Source organism: Felis catus, chromosome B1, assembly GCF_018350175.1.
Source record: "Felis catus isolate Fca126 chromosome B1, F.catus_Fca126_mat1.0, whole genome shotgun sequence".
Classification (NCBI taxonomy): domain Eukaryota; kingdom Metazoa; phylum Chordata; class Mammalia; order Carnivora; family Felidae; genus Felis; species Felis catus.
Window position 1 is genome coordinate 72908726 of NC_058371.1, and position 15375 is coordinate 72924100.

Below are 15375 nucleotides of genomic sequence, written 5' to 3' on the forward strand. Positions count from 1 at the left end.
TCACCCATTTTTGGATGTCAACAACAATTACAGCTAAAGCCCTAGGGCAATCTGGGGCCTTTAAGTCTATCAAGTCACTCTTGAATATAGCCTTAGCTTCAAACCACAACATTTGATATGTTAATAGCCTCAATGTCTTTTATTTTCTAAACAGTCTAATGTTGAAGATTTTCTCCTTGATACAATAATTACATGTGCAAATACTTTTTTTTTTTTTAAGTTTATGTATTTATTTTGAAAGACAGGGAGAACACACGTGTGAGCACAAACAGGGGAGGGACAGAGAAGGAGAGACGGAATCCCAAGCGCAGAGCCTGATGCCGGGCTCAAACTCACGAACCCGAGAGATCATGACCTGAGCCAAAGCACTTAACTGACTGCGCCACTCTGGCACCACAGGGTGCAAGTACTTTTGACATTTCTTAGAGACTAGAGTTTTGGGGTTTGGTTGTTTTTGAAAGTTTTGTTATTAATTTGGTGTATTGAACATATGATCAAAGAATGTGGTCTATAAAATTGCTACTTTCTGAAACAGATTAAGGTAGCTTTGAGGATGCTTAAAAACAAGGTACATACTTGTCTTGTGTGGGGGAGAATGTTCTATCTGTAGCTTTTAATTCAACTTTTGTATTATCCCAATATTCTGTGTTCTTTTTTTTTTTTTTTTTAATTTTTTTTTTCAACGTTTATTTATTTTTGGGACAGAGAGAGACAGAGCATGAACGGGGGAGGGGCAGAGAGAGAGGGAGACACAGAATCGGAAACAGGCTCCAGGCTCTGAGCCATCAGCCCAGAGCCTGACGCGGGGCTCAAACTCACGGACCGCAAGATCGTGACCTGGCTGAAGTCGGACGCTTAACCGACTGCGCCACCCAGGTGCCCCTTCTGTGTTCTTTTTAATCATTTATTTAATAATAAATAATAAATAAAAATAAATAATCATTATCATTTTTTTTTAAATTTTTTTTTTCAACGTTTATTTATTTTTGGGACAGAGAGAGACAGAGCATGAACGGGGGAGGGGCAGAGAGAGAGGGAGACACAGAATCGGAAACAGGCTCCAGGCTCTGAGCCATCAGCCCAGAGCCCGACGCGGGGCTCGAACTCACGGACCGCGAGATCGTGACCTGGCTGAAGTCGGACGCCCAACCGACTGCGCCACCCAGGCGCCCCAATAATCATTATCATTTAACTCAATAAATATGAAGATGTTAAAATCTTCCTCGGCAATTGTATTTCTCTTTCTCTTTACGTATCTAAAGAGACGTAAATGTCTTAATGCTTTGTTATTTAGCACATGAAAGGGCATAACCACATTATCTTCATTGTGAATGATACATTTTATGCCATTTGAATCCTACCTTACTGTCAATATCATTTCCCTCTTATTTTTTCCCTTCTCATTCTCCCCTACCTTCTTGTCCTTCTTTTTCTTATTCCTTGCTTACTGATTCTTCCAACTTTCTTGCATTGTTTGGTTTCACTGTGCATCATAACACTTAGTTGAACTTTGATTTTAATCTATTCTAAGAGACTATCTTTTAATTGAGCAGTCTACGGCATTTACATTTATTTGCACAACTGTGATTTTGACTTAACTTTTAAAATACTGTTTTACACTTCCCGTTTTAACGTTTGCTTTATTTTCTGATTTTTGGAATAGTCATTCATTCATTCAACAATATTTACTGAATAATATGTGCCAGATATTGTGACATATAACTGTGTTTTCATGCCTTTTATCTTATGTAGGTGCCTAAGAAGGCACCCATCATTCAGGTTGCCTTGTTCAAACATCACTTAATAAAACCTTCCTTGGGGCACCTGAGTGGCTCAGTGGGTGAAGCATCCGGGTCTTGGCTCTTCAGTTCAGCTCAGGTCATAATCTCACAGTTCGTGAGTTCAAGCCCTGCGTTGTGCTCTGCGCTTGCAGTGAGGAGCCTGCTTGGGATTCTCTCTCTCTGCCCTTCCCCGACTGGTGTGCTCTGTCTCTCTCTCTCAAAATAAATAAATAAACTTTAAAAAAATTAAAAAAAATAAAATAAAACCTTCCTTAACTGCTAAATTGAAATTATGCTTCTTTATTATTCTTTTTCATAATACCCTTTAATATTTCTTCAAAGTACTTTTCAATTCTTTATTTGTGGGTTATTAGTTTAATGTCTATCCATATTACTAAACACCATGAGGATAGCTACCTTGTCTGTCCTGCTCACAGCTATATACCCAGGGCCCAGAAGTCACTGCTATGTAGTAAGGGACTCAAATGTTGAAAGAGACAACTAGTTAATTAATTAATTATATAGATAGCCTTAAAAATGCAGATTGTAATTATCTTAAATTTTAATTAAAAAACACTTTAATTCGAGAGAAAAAGTGAGTGGGGGAGAGGGGCAGGAGAAGAGAGACAGAGAGAGAGAGAGAGAGAGAGAGAGAGAATCTCAAGCAGGCTCCATGCTCAGCACTGAGGCCAACATGGGGCTCAATCCCATGACCCTGGGACCAGGACCTGAGCTAAAATCAAGAGTCAGATGCTTAGCTGACTAAGCCACCCATGCACCCCAAATCTTTAATTTAAAAACACTCTAACTCTCTGCTAAGGGATCACAGGTTATTTTCACTCAGTTTCCTGTTTATGTTGTTTTTTACTTTTAAATGTTTTTGATCACCACTATTGATAAAAATGAAATAATTTGGGGGTACTTACATGGTAGGAAGCATCACTAGTGTAAATAACATGTAAATGATTTGGTTCTAGCATCAAAAATTTTATAAAAATTGTTAAATAATTAAGTTTGGCTACAAAATTATAATATTTCTTTATTTGGATATGTTTAAAGAGAAATTTCTAGGACAAATGAAGTTTCCTCCAGAGACAAAAACAGGCGGATGTACCATTTGACCTGTCAAAGGGTCTGTTGCTTTGATTCTATCACCTGTTATCTTTCTAAACATCATCTCTAGGTTAAGAGAAAGAGGCTAACATCCATAAAACTTTACTAAAACTTGCTTATCTGAGCATACTGAACTACAAAACTGTTGGGGCAGGTCACTCTCCACTTAATACATAACGTGATGAGTGAATGTATAGATACATTAGGGGAAAACGTTAAGTCATTATAATAACGATCCTTGTGAAATAATCTGATCGCTAACGTGCTTTAAAATAGACTGGAAAACCCATCATTTTGTTTCATGTGCCAACCTTTTCAAAAAACTTTCAGCTGTTCTCCTTCCCTTTTTAGTTGCTTTTTGGACCTTCCATTGTGCAGACAGCAGTTGCTCTGAAATCATCATGGTAACAAGCACTTGCTTACCTGCTAAGACAAGGTTATAAATATAAACAATGATATTAATCTATGCCAACAATAATATGCCCTAGGAATGGATCACATAACTATTATCGGAAACAATTGTATCTATTCTGAGTGCATACATAAATAAGGTAATCTTTTCTAATATGAAATAATGACCTTCATAGAAGTCAAGTGAAAGCTTTAATAAATTAGAGGGGGGTATAAGATTACATTTCTGAATTTAGAGAAATATTTTGGGGGCTTTAAAGTTTATTTCTGTTAAGCTTCCAATCAAGCTTTTTCTTCTACATGGACAGAGACTTTGGAAATACTCTACTGGAAACAATCTAAATGTCAAACAAGAAAGGAATATTTAAATACACTACAATAGGGACGCCTGGGTGGCTCAGTCGGTTAAGCATCTGACTTCGGCCCAGGTCATGATCTCACAGCTCATGGGTTTGAGCCCTGTATTGGGCTCTCAGCCGACAGCCTGGAGCCTGGAGCCTGCTTTGGATTCTGTGTCTCCCTCTCTCTCTGCCCCGCCCTCCTCTCACTCTGTCTCTCAAAAATAAATAATAAACGTTAAAAAAAGTAAAAGTAAATAAATATAATATGATACATGCAGATAATGGAATGCTATAGAGCACTTTTGAAATAATGTAAGAAAGTAAATTAAAAAAAAGGTAAAAAGTAAAATTAATTATGATGAAATACCCCTAATGTTATGTTTAAAAAAGAGGCAAAAACGGTATACAATATAATCTGTGTTCAAGTTTGCATGTGACTGCCACTCCTTTTTATGTCGGTTTGAATTACATTTCTGTCACTTGCAATAAAAAAATCCTAAATAGTACACATGTAGATTATTAATTTAAAAATTAATGTAAAAACTATATTAAACAGTTTGTTTTTTTAAGCTGACACTTTGTATTTTTCTTTTTTTCTTTTTTTTTTAAGTAGGCCCAGCATGGAACCCAACGCGGGGCTTGAACTCACTACCCTGAGACCAAGACCTGAACTGAGATCATGAGTCAGACACTTAACTGACTGGGCCATTCGGGTGCCCCCGAATTTGACACTTTTATTTTTAGAGGTTGCATCACTTTGTAGCTTTCAGAGTTTATTTTAAAGCAAGAAGATAAAAAAGCATGTATGCCTAAATTTTATGTTTTCTGTCATGGACATATCACAGTTTTGGACATACCATATCAAAAAACGAAACATTATTTTTAATATACAGATATATATTCTCTGTATTAATACTTCAATACCTACTCCACAGTCCTTCTCTATGTTTTATAATTGTGGTGCCACCATACACAACTAGCTTTGTACAGATAATGATTACCCTAAATCTAAGGAATTGCAATATTATAAATGTAAGTTTTAGAGTTTACATATACCAATTTTCTTAACTAATTTCAAGAAATCAAAGATAGTCGTGGGCTTATCTCTCTACGATGTTTTCTGCCTACTTTCTACAGGAAATCATAACTTTATCCCTAACTAAATCACCCTATCATACAGAGGGAAATTTATGTGCTTTCCACCTGACCTCTAAACAAATAACAAAATAACACAAGAGAAAAGACCTTATATAGTTGACCCTTGAACAACACGGGGGTTAGGAGCACTGATTCCCTATGCAATCAAAAATCCACATATAGGGGCACCTGGGTGGCGCAGTCGGTTAAGCGTCCGACTTCAGCCAGGTCACGATCTCGCGGTCCGTGAGTTTGAGCCCCGCGTCAGGCTCTGGGCTGATGGCTCAGAGCCTGGAGCCTGTTTCCGATTCTGTGTCTCCCTCTCTCTCTGCCCCTCCCCCGTTCATGCTCTCTCTCTGTCCCAAAAATAAATAAACGTTGAAAAAAAAAAATTTAAAAAAAAATCCACGTATAATTTTTGACTTCCCCCAAAATAAACTATTAATAGCCTACTGAAGCCTTACTAACAAAATAATCAATTACCACATATTTTGTATGTTATATGTGTTATATACTATATTCTTACAATAAAGAAAGCTAAAGAAAATATCATTAGGAATATGATAAGCAATAGAAAATATACAGTACTGTACTATATACATCGGAAATAATCCATGTGTAAGTGGACCAGTGCAGTTCAAACCCATGTTGTTGAAGGATCAGCTGTAAAAGGAAGAAGGAAGAGACCTTTTGCTCCTTGAACCTACACTGTTCCACCTTCAATACCTAAACACTGGAGAGAAAAACAGGATCACTTATTTTAATATGAAAACTGTTCATTACTTTTCATTAAAAGCTGTTTTTAATAAATGAGCTAAAAAGTTAAAGAAAGGAATGTATTACAAATTCCCTTAAAATGAGTAACAACTTACTTTAACTTGCTATCCATGTAAAAAAAATGGTTTTTAATGTTTATTTATTTTTGAGAGAGAGAGAGAGAGAGAGAGAGAGAGAGAGAGACAGAATGTAAGTGGGGTGAGGGGCAGAGACAGAGGGAGACACAGAATCCAAAGCAGGGTCCAGGCTATGAGCTGTCAGCCCAGATCTCGATGCGGGGCTCGAAATCACAAGCTGTGAGATCATAACCTGGGCTGAAGTCAGATGTTTAACAAACTGAGCCACCCAGGTGCCCCTAACTTGCTATCCATTTAAACTATGTCACTGACAAGATCACAACAGGTCCTTCAAGCTTCTGAGTACATCCTTGTGAAATGGAAAGATCTTTATTTTCCTCACCAATGATATTGTTGTTGCTAAGTGAAGTGTCAGGAAAGAGGGACTAATTACAGCTTAATACAGTTCACATTCTGATCTTATAAATGCAATTGTGCGCTACTTTATACATATCTATGTCCATTAAGTATAATCTCTCTCTGAACTAAACTACATCTAAAACATTATTCAGGATAAATAAATTATGGTCTGAGAATAAAGTGGGCGTTAATAAGAATTGATTCTAAGCAAGGAGATGCATATCAGTGGATAAATAATATAAATGCCTGCATTATTTGGTAAATGTAATAGATGTATAGTTTTTTTGCAAACAATAGGAAATTTTCAAGAGAAGCAACAGTCTCAGTTACTATCTTTATATCACTGAGAGCAGTCTGCAAGTTTTATACCTAACTTATTTAGCAACATTATGCAACAAAGACAAAGAAATAAACTCTTTAAATTCTCAAAACAAAGATTATAGAAGTATTACAGCATAATCACACTTTTATCTTTAGCATTCATTTAACCAAACAAAATATTTTGTTCTTGGGACCACAAACTTGTTGCACGAGAAAGGACTTGAAAGTCTTGGAGACCCGGATTTAATTCCCCAGTTTAGCTGTGTCTTCTCAGGCAAGTTACGCAACCTCTCTGTCTCCCTTTCCTGTTGTGCAAAATGAATAAGATAACTACTTAGGGAAGAGAGTTGCTAAGATTAAATACCTCCAAGAAGCCTATCTCATACCATAGCAGTTATAAACAATAGCTAGTGCTCCCTTAATTTTCCTCTTCCTTTCCCAAATAACCGTTCAAAAACTATGTGTATTTTGAACTGAATTTCCAGCTACAAACCATTCAAAGTGAAAGACATTATAGCTGATTCATATTCTAAAATCTGAAATAGATCCTTGAAAGTCCCTCATATCTAAATGATTTGAAGCAGTATTATTTCAATAAGTTCGATAAAGTTCTCTCACAATTTGTTATATTTTATGACCCTCTTAGCCTCATCTTTAAACACATATACAAGTGCTGGTTTAAAATCAAGATCCTGGTCAGGGCACCTGGATGGCTCAGTCAGTTAAGCCTCCGACTTCAGCTCAGGTCATGATCTCACAGTTCGTGGATTTGAGCCCCACGTTGGGCTCTGTACTGACAGCTCAGAGCCTGGAGTCTGCTTCCAATTCTGTGTCTCCCTCTCTGTCCCTTCCCCACTCGTGCTCTGTCTCTGTCTCTCAAAAATAAATAAATGTTAAAAAAAATTTTTTTAAATCAAGATGCTGGTCAAACAGAACTATAACTGAACCTCTTAATTCATGCATATAATGTAAGTAAACAGCATGCAGTACAATAAAGTCAGCAAAGTAAACACTGGAAAGAGATAGTCGGCCTTGTTGTCTCTGTTAAACATGTCCAAGCACTGCATCTAAAAATATTTGAAAAATCTGCCTATTTTCCATCTGTTATATTTCTCAGAGGATAACTGAAAGTTCATGTGAAAGTTCACTGCAAGTTCAAATATGTCATATCAGGTCATTTGCAGGGTAAAGGTTCACTGGGAGTTTATTATTATTATTTTAAAGATTGAAGTGGAAAAAGAATATGTATACTAATTGAAGCTATTTTATATTGCATTATGACCACTGCATGTTTAAGTATCATAAATAAAAAGTATAAATTTTAAAAGGCCATGTGCAATGCTTAATGGCAACAGCAACCATTATAAGGAAGGTGTCTAAGATAGTATCCTTGGAACTATTCTTAGAGAAGATCAGTTTTGGTTGTTCTGTAGATCAGTTTTGGTTGTTCTAGGTATAATAGTTGCTATATTTATATTGTAGTGAATACTTTGTTTAAACAATATATTTAAAAACAGTATATAGAGACAAAAAAGAGAGAAATATCGAAATAATAAATAAATATAATCTTACTATTTACCTGAATAGGGATGATTTTTAATTTATAATTGCTTTTCAGGTTGTTTACAGCAAAAGCAGGAAGCCAAGAGAAATATGTTTCATTTGGAACAAACTGACTAAAGCATTGACAACATCGAAATCAAATAGACATTAATCAATATTATCTGAATTGCTGAAGCAAAAATTGCTTTTTGATAAAACCTTCATATTTAAAAAAATACTTAGAAAATAATTTTCAGAGAAAGTCACAATGAACATATATATGTGTTCAAATATATACATATATATATATATATATATAATAATTTAGGACGTAACTTTTGGGTTCACCAATTAAAAAATGTTTCTTTCTCTAAAGCACTGGTACATGTTAGAGTTCAGCAAAGGATTCCAAATATATTGAGTAAAGGCACATTCCATGCTTTCTCAATTTCTCCTGTCAAATGTATGTCCTCAGCTTCACAATATAACTTTCAGGCCATAATTTGCTTCTTAAAATGAAAAGCATATTTGTTTCTCTCCAGCGTGTCCATATTTTCTTCATGACGTATTGCCAATTGGTTTTAATGGACCATAGCATTCAGCCATAGCATTAAAATACAGTGTTTTTAATTTCATTAACGTAAGTATATATTTATTTTTTTTAGCTGTTAAAGGGAAGATAATTCTGATTAAGACGGAAAGATGAGGAAATGGTTGAGAAATGACTGTAATAGTGGCCGAGGCAGGTCACTGACTTCCTTGACTACTTTCTCTTACTGTCTGGCACTCTCTAATCACAGCTTCCCACCTTACAAGTTGTTTTCTTCCTCCCACACTCTCCGGATTTGATGGGTAAGAATTTGAACTACACTCTCTCCACGATCCTCAACTTTCCCCTTGTCCTTGCATTCCCTAGATGCCCTGATTGTCCCAGTACTGTTCTCTTCACACTCAAAGGCACCTCATCCATTCCCATGACTTCAACCATCACCTCTCTCGGACTGTCAAGAAAATCTTCGCCTTTTCCTCACAACCCCCAAGCTACTTCCAGTTGCTGATATGTTCCATACACACCAAAAACTAAGTAAAATCCTGCTTCTTCCTGTTACTACCATTATTGCTATTATTACTGCCACGCCATCACTGCTACTGCTGCCTCACTACTATTAATACTACCATTATCACTCTTTCTCCTGGGTACCATTTACTTACACATTTACCATGTGTCAGACACTGGATTCAGCCCTGACCAAGAGCAACCTATTTATAGTAATCTCTACAACAATCCTATGGGTAGGTATTATTACCCTTATTTTATACTCATGGAACTCAACAAGACTCAGGACTACACCACCTTAAGTGAGAGGTGCAACACACGTTCAGATAAAATAGGTTCAGATAGGTGCTTCTATTCTTGTGTTAACGCAACTTATCTTTTATTAGTCTCCAAATATTTGATGAACATCGAAGTGTAAGACAATAAGATAATGAACATTTTATTGAAAAGTTACTATTCATTTTTGGTACTGTTTTAAGTGCTTTATTCACTCATCTTCCATAATAATCCATTCAGAGTAGATATTACCATTTTCCTTACTCTGCAGATGAGTGACATTGAGGAACATAAAGGTTGAGTAACTTGTCCCATCTCACAGAGCTAATAAGTGGTAGAACCAGGATTCTAGGCAATATCTCTAAAGTTCATGCTTTCTCATTGTTATTCTGGGCTGAATGGTGCATCTGATAAATCTGTAGGAATGCAAAGATCCACGCCCTCAGAGAGTTTATAATTTGGTTGAAAAGATAAAACCAAGATGATAAAATCTAAGAAGTCAGATTTCTTGTACTTCAACTATTTGTTTTACAGTTGCAAAGCTGTTACATTGGAAACAAGAGGCATGGAGACCAGCTAATGGTCTTGAGAATCTACATGGCCTTCAGAATCCACATAAGATTCTACAATAGCCTTTAGAAGCTAGATAAGAAAACTGGAAAATTTGGATGAATATAAAAGGAAGAAAATGAAGGATATTATGGAGTAAAAATTGACCTTACTGATGACTGATGAGATAAGGGAGAGCATGGAAGAGACCTGAGTCTAGGTCAGTAAGAGACTGACCACATCACCATCAGAAATGTATAAGTCTCTAACAGAAGCTAATGAATTTGAGGTAAAAATAAAATTATAAACAAACAAAAACTATCAGATAAGTCATCTGTTACCAAGTAGGGGAAAACACTGCAAAAGCAAATGATCATTCTCAGAGATAAAATACAGACAAATATGAGTAAAGGGCTAAGGACACATTTCCCATTGTTGCTTGTAACCCTCATGTATTTATTGCTTCCTACTAGTCTGGTACCGTATGACAGCCAAAGAGGAGGAGAAGAGTGATAGCACCTGCTTGGCTCTGGACAAGGATCAGGGAAAGAATGGGAGACAAGACTGGAAAGACCACTGTCTAGACTGGGGTCTGGAATGTCATGTATAGATCCCTAATTGTTACTAGAGGCAAAGGCCTATGTATTGTAAGTTTCACATTGGTAAGCTGGCTCTTGTTGCAGGAGCTTCTTAGAGTTGGGACCAAGAACCTTCTCACAGCAGAGCCCTGGATGGAATAGGGTCCTGGTATTTCAAGGTTCCAGTGTATATTTAGATATATATTTATACAAGGTTCCAGTAATACATATTTAGTATATTTTGTCCTTAAACAGAGAGACTCTATTTTAGGCACTATATTATTTTCCTAGGGGTATTGTAACAAAGTACCAAACTCTGGGTGTCTTAAAGCAACAGAAATGTACTATCTCAGTTCTGGAGGCTATTAGTTTGAAATTGAGGTGTAGACGAGCAGGGCCATGTTCTCTTTGACAGCTCTAGGGAAAAATCCTTCCTTTCCTTCCTAAGCTTCTGGTGGTTTGTCAACAATCTTTGGTGTTACTTTGTTTATAGATGCATCACTCCAGTCCTGTCTTTACATGTTGTTCTCTCTGTGTGTCTTCACATTGTCTTCCCTCTGTGTGTGTCTTTTTCTTTGTCCAAATTTCTTTTTTTTTTTTTTTATCAGAACACCAATCCTATTGGATTGAGGCCTATTGTAATGATCTCATTTTGACTTGACTATCTCTGTAAAGACCCTCTCTCCAAATAAGGTAACATTCTAAGGTCCTGGGAGTTAGAATTTGAACATATCTTTGGGGGACACAATTCAACTCATTAACAGGTACAAAGGTCAGCTTAATAAGAAACCAGAGACCATAATAATAGTAATATAAAATATTGTATATTATCTCAGGGAAATATGATTTTTAAGGTGCCAAAAAGAATTCTCTTGAAACTTAGCTCTGGATCCTAATAAGATAATGATGGCTAGGATATATAGTTTGTGTATCACAATATGAAAACAATATATAATGCAAATAAACAATATAAATTAAGAAAATAATGAAATACAATTTAATATATACATAATAAAATTTCTAAAATGTAAGTGCTATATAAACTTTATATATACATGTGTTGATAACCTACCAGTCTGGCATCCAATCCCAGCTTATGAATTTTCCACCAATACTCTGAGCATCACATTCAGTGAGGTGTCCTGCAAGGCTGCAAAACAAAAGAAAATGACACTAATATGGTAAGCGAAATTTTCAATACCTTCCCAAATATAAAAATCAAACCTTATTTTTCGGAAGTATTGTCATAAACTTGGGAAAAAACTTGGTTACTTTACATGGGTGCCACTTTGGTTTTGTTTGTTTTAATAAAATAATCTAATGATGCAGAAAGGCTAGCTTGGGATAATAGAAAAAATACTGGTCTAAGAATCACGGGAACCTAAGCCAAGTGATAGACTTTGAACAAAATGGGGCTAATGCATTAACCAGTGTGGTTATGATAATTAATTGAGATAAAAATACGTGAAAGCCATGAAAATTGCAAAGTGCTTCAAAATTTAAGTTATTATCAGACTTGAAATGTGACATGAAGTTGTCATTATGTTATTTATAGGATAGGAGGCAAAATTTATAAGATATTACTATTTGACATGCTAATGGACTAAAACTTATCAATAAATCTATTATTAAAACTCATTCTCCTAAAGTTTGGAAGATCTTAAGCTCTTTACAAAGTGAAGAGCTTTAATCAGCATGGGATAATAAAATACTTTTGAGTTTTAGTTGTTTGGCTTGTGTGAATCCAGCTTGTGTGAATACTTACTCTGTAACTTTGGGCAAGTTATACGATCCTATTGTATGAAATTTCCTCATCTTTCAAATGGGGACAACAACATCTGTCTAATAAATTAATTGTGAGTATAAAAAGTAATTTTGTGAAGTTCCTCTCACATAGTAGGCACTCAAGAAATGATTGTAACTTTGTTTCATAAAATTTCTTGAATCTTTGTATGAGACATATTTCTTTAGCTTTTTAACTCCACAGTATTAAAGAAATGCAATTATGTTCAGTTTAAAATGTGTTGAAGATGACCTACCAGATATATTTTAATTTATAAAAAGCTTAAGTTTAGTAAATTTTACTATAATGTAATTAAAGGAGTAAAATTACAACTAGCATTATTAGACTTACTTTCCAGGTGTTAACAAGTCAAAGCCATTGCTTTTCTAACCAAACTATGAGGGGAAAAAACCCTACAAAAATTAATTATTTAATGTATAATGTATCCATTTACAGGTAGAATCTTTAAATAGTATGTGTTCGAGATAAAGTAATTAATTCCCTACTTAATCTAAAGTACAATTCAAGATTATTGCATAGATTTAAATAAAAAATTATACAAAGAAACTAACAAAAAACCTCTCGTAAAAACTTGAAGTAGATATTTTGCTCTGGACAAGATGGAATGACCTGGGCCAAATCTATACTACTGCCTGAAGCAACCAAAAAACCAGAAAAAAAAAAAATGAAATAATAGTGTTCAAGACAGTGGACATCAGGCAACAAAGAACAGTGATTCCCTAAGATATATAAAACAAATGAGATGAGTCTATGACTGAGTTTCCAGGCTACACACTGGGAGGGGAAAGCCAAGGGGAGCCCAGCAGGTACCCTGAGTTGAGAAGCTAAGTCTAGGGAGACAAAGCTGACTAGAGATCACAGGGCAGGTGCCCTCTTTCTTGTGTTCTCTCTCTATCTCTCAAAAATAAGTAAACATTTAAAAAAAGAAAAAGAAAAACTTTAATCTCAAACAAGGCAGAAAAGAGAAAAGGGGGAACCAAGAGTTAAATGAGACAAATAGGTAAGAAATAACAAGATGGTGAATTCGGATTATATAAAAAAGCAAGACTCGAAAGAAAAGGTACCAATGGCTTCCTTAGCATCAGACAGGGTAAAATTCACAGCAAAAAACATCACCAGGAATAAAAAGGTCATTTCATAATGATACAGAAGTCATTTTACCAGAAAGACATAATAATTAATTATGTAAATGTAATTGTCATTAACAGAAGCTCACTAGAGAACTAATTAAGAAGGAAGGGAAGTAATGCCCCCCAGGTGCATTCAGAATGGTTGAGAGAAGAAACAGGGGTAAATGGTAGAGTATACTTTATAAAAGTTCTCTGCCCCTAAAATTTTTCTGGTGTAGGTGAGCAAAGAAACGGACTATTGAGGATCCCTCATATAAAATATAAAAGCTAAAATTTCAGTTAGACACAAGATCAGAAAATAAACCCAATTCTGTAAATTGTATTTCACTCTCTTATTTCACATACAATAAGACACAAACACATACACGCATTTAGAAAATTAGTTTACATTAAAAAATGCAAAACAGGATTTAAAAAAAATTTTTTTTAACATTTATTTATTATTGAGAGACAGAGAGAGACAGACCGAGAGCAGGTGAGGGGCAGAGAGAGAGGAAGACAAACAGAATCCGAAGCAGGCTCTAGGCTCTGATTGTCAGCACAGAGCCCGATCCGGGGCTTGAACTCACAAACCAAGACATCATGACCTGAGCCCAAGTCGGACGCTTAACCGACTGAGCTACCCAGGCGCCCCAAAAAAATGTAAAACAGGATTTTTAAGAACCTAAATATTATGTGTTTATAATATTCATAAACATTTATATATGTATGTGTGTGTATGTGTATATACACTATGTTCAATAATTTGATTTTTGGTTTTTTAAAAAGGAAGTCACCTGGGGGCTTCCTGGGTGGCTCAGTTGGTTAAGCATCTGACTTCAGCTCAGGTCATGATCTCGCAGTTTGTGGATTCAAGCCCCGCATAGGGCTCTGTGCTGACAGCTTAGAACCAGGAGCTTGCTTTGGATTCTGTGTCTCCCTCTCTCCCTGCCCCTCCCCTGCTCATGCTGTCTCTCTCTCAAAAATAAACCAACATTAAAAAAACAAAAACAAAAACAACGGAAATACCTGTCAGGCTCTGTGGTTATGAAGGTATGTATAATATTTAGGTTCTTAAATAAAAATGCTGCCGTGTGTGTGTGTGTGTGTGTGTGTGTGTGTGTGTGTGTGTGTTTTCAAGGTTATTTATTTTAGAGAGACAGAGCAGGAGTGGGGCAGGGTCAGAGAGAGAAGGAGACATAGAATCTGAAGCAGGCTCCAGGCTCTGAGCTGTCAGTACAGAGCCTGACACAGGGCTCGAACTCACAAACTGCGAGATCATGACCCGAGCCAAAGTCGGACTCTTAACAGAGTGAGCCACCCCAGCGCCCCTGTCTTGTGTTTTTTAATGTAAACTAATTTTTAAAATATCAAATTAAACCTAATTATAATTCACTAAAAAAACAGATCAACACAGAAAAAACTTCTAACATATCATAATTTAATAGAAATGTATTAGTGCCACCCTGTGGCAAACTTCACACCTTATAAAATTTTATACAGGCTACATTTCTTGGCTTTACCTGTCTTCATTTAAAAAAAAATCAGTTTTTAACCTGCAAATATTCCTCTGAATGCCTTATTGTAAGAGTACTTCTCTGAAAACAATTTTGATGTCTTTTGTATTTAGGATCCCAATAACTGCTCATGGCAGGTGCTCCATAAATGTTTACTCTAATGAGATGAACGTGCTTATGATTCATTAATACTTAAAACTAGAATTTATCTTAGTTACCAAGAAAATGAACAAATGTTTAGCTATAAGGATATCTGCTACAGCAGTAGTAAAAATATTATAACCAACACATATGTCTAATTGTAAGTTGGTTAGATCATTTGCACTATACATATACTAGTATAATATACTGTGGTTAAAATGATATTGTGAAAAACATTTAATAACATCCTTGTTGAAAGTACATTATTTTAAAGATCAGATGTTCATAGTATAATCTCATTTTTTTTGAGATAGATATGTTAAAGTTTTTATATTTATAATCCATATTGTGTGGTTACCACAGGAGGCACAACGGACACCCCAACCCCACCATCTGAATTTGGTTCAGATGTAGAGATTGATTTTGAGGCCACACACATACCAAG

General features: G+C 35.6%; 1 protein-coding gene across 28 annotated transcripts in view; it reads right to left on the reverse strand.

Moving 5' to 3' along the window:
- The window catches only part of LRAT (lecithin retinol acyltransferase), a 263547-nt gene that overhangs the window by 228924 nt on the left and 19248 nt on the right, over nucleotides 1-15375 (reverse strand). For all 28 annotated transcript variants that reach the window (XR_006596648.1, XR_006596647.1, XR_006596653.1 and 25 more), the window contains exons 7-8: nucleotides 11432-11509; nucleotides 3206-3317 (exon numbers count right to left, since the gene is read on the reverse strand). The gene's annotated coding sequence lies outside the window, so the exon portion shown is untranslated. The remainder of the gene's footprint in view (nucleotides 1-3205; nucleotides 3318-11431; nucleotides 11510-15375) is intronic.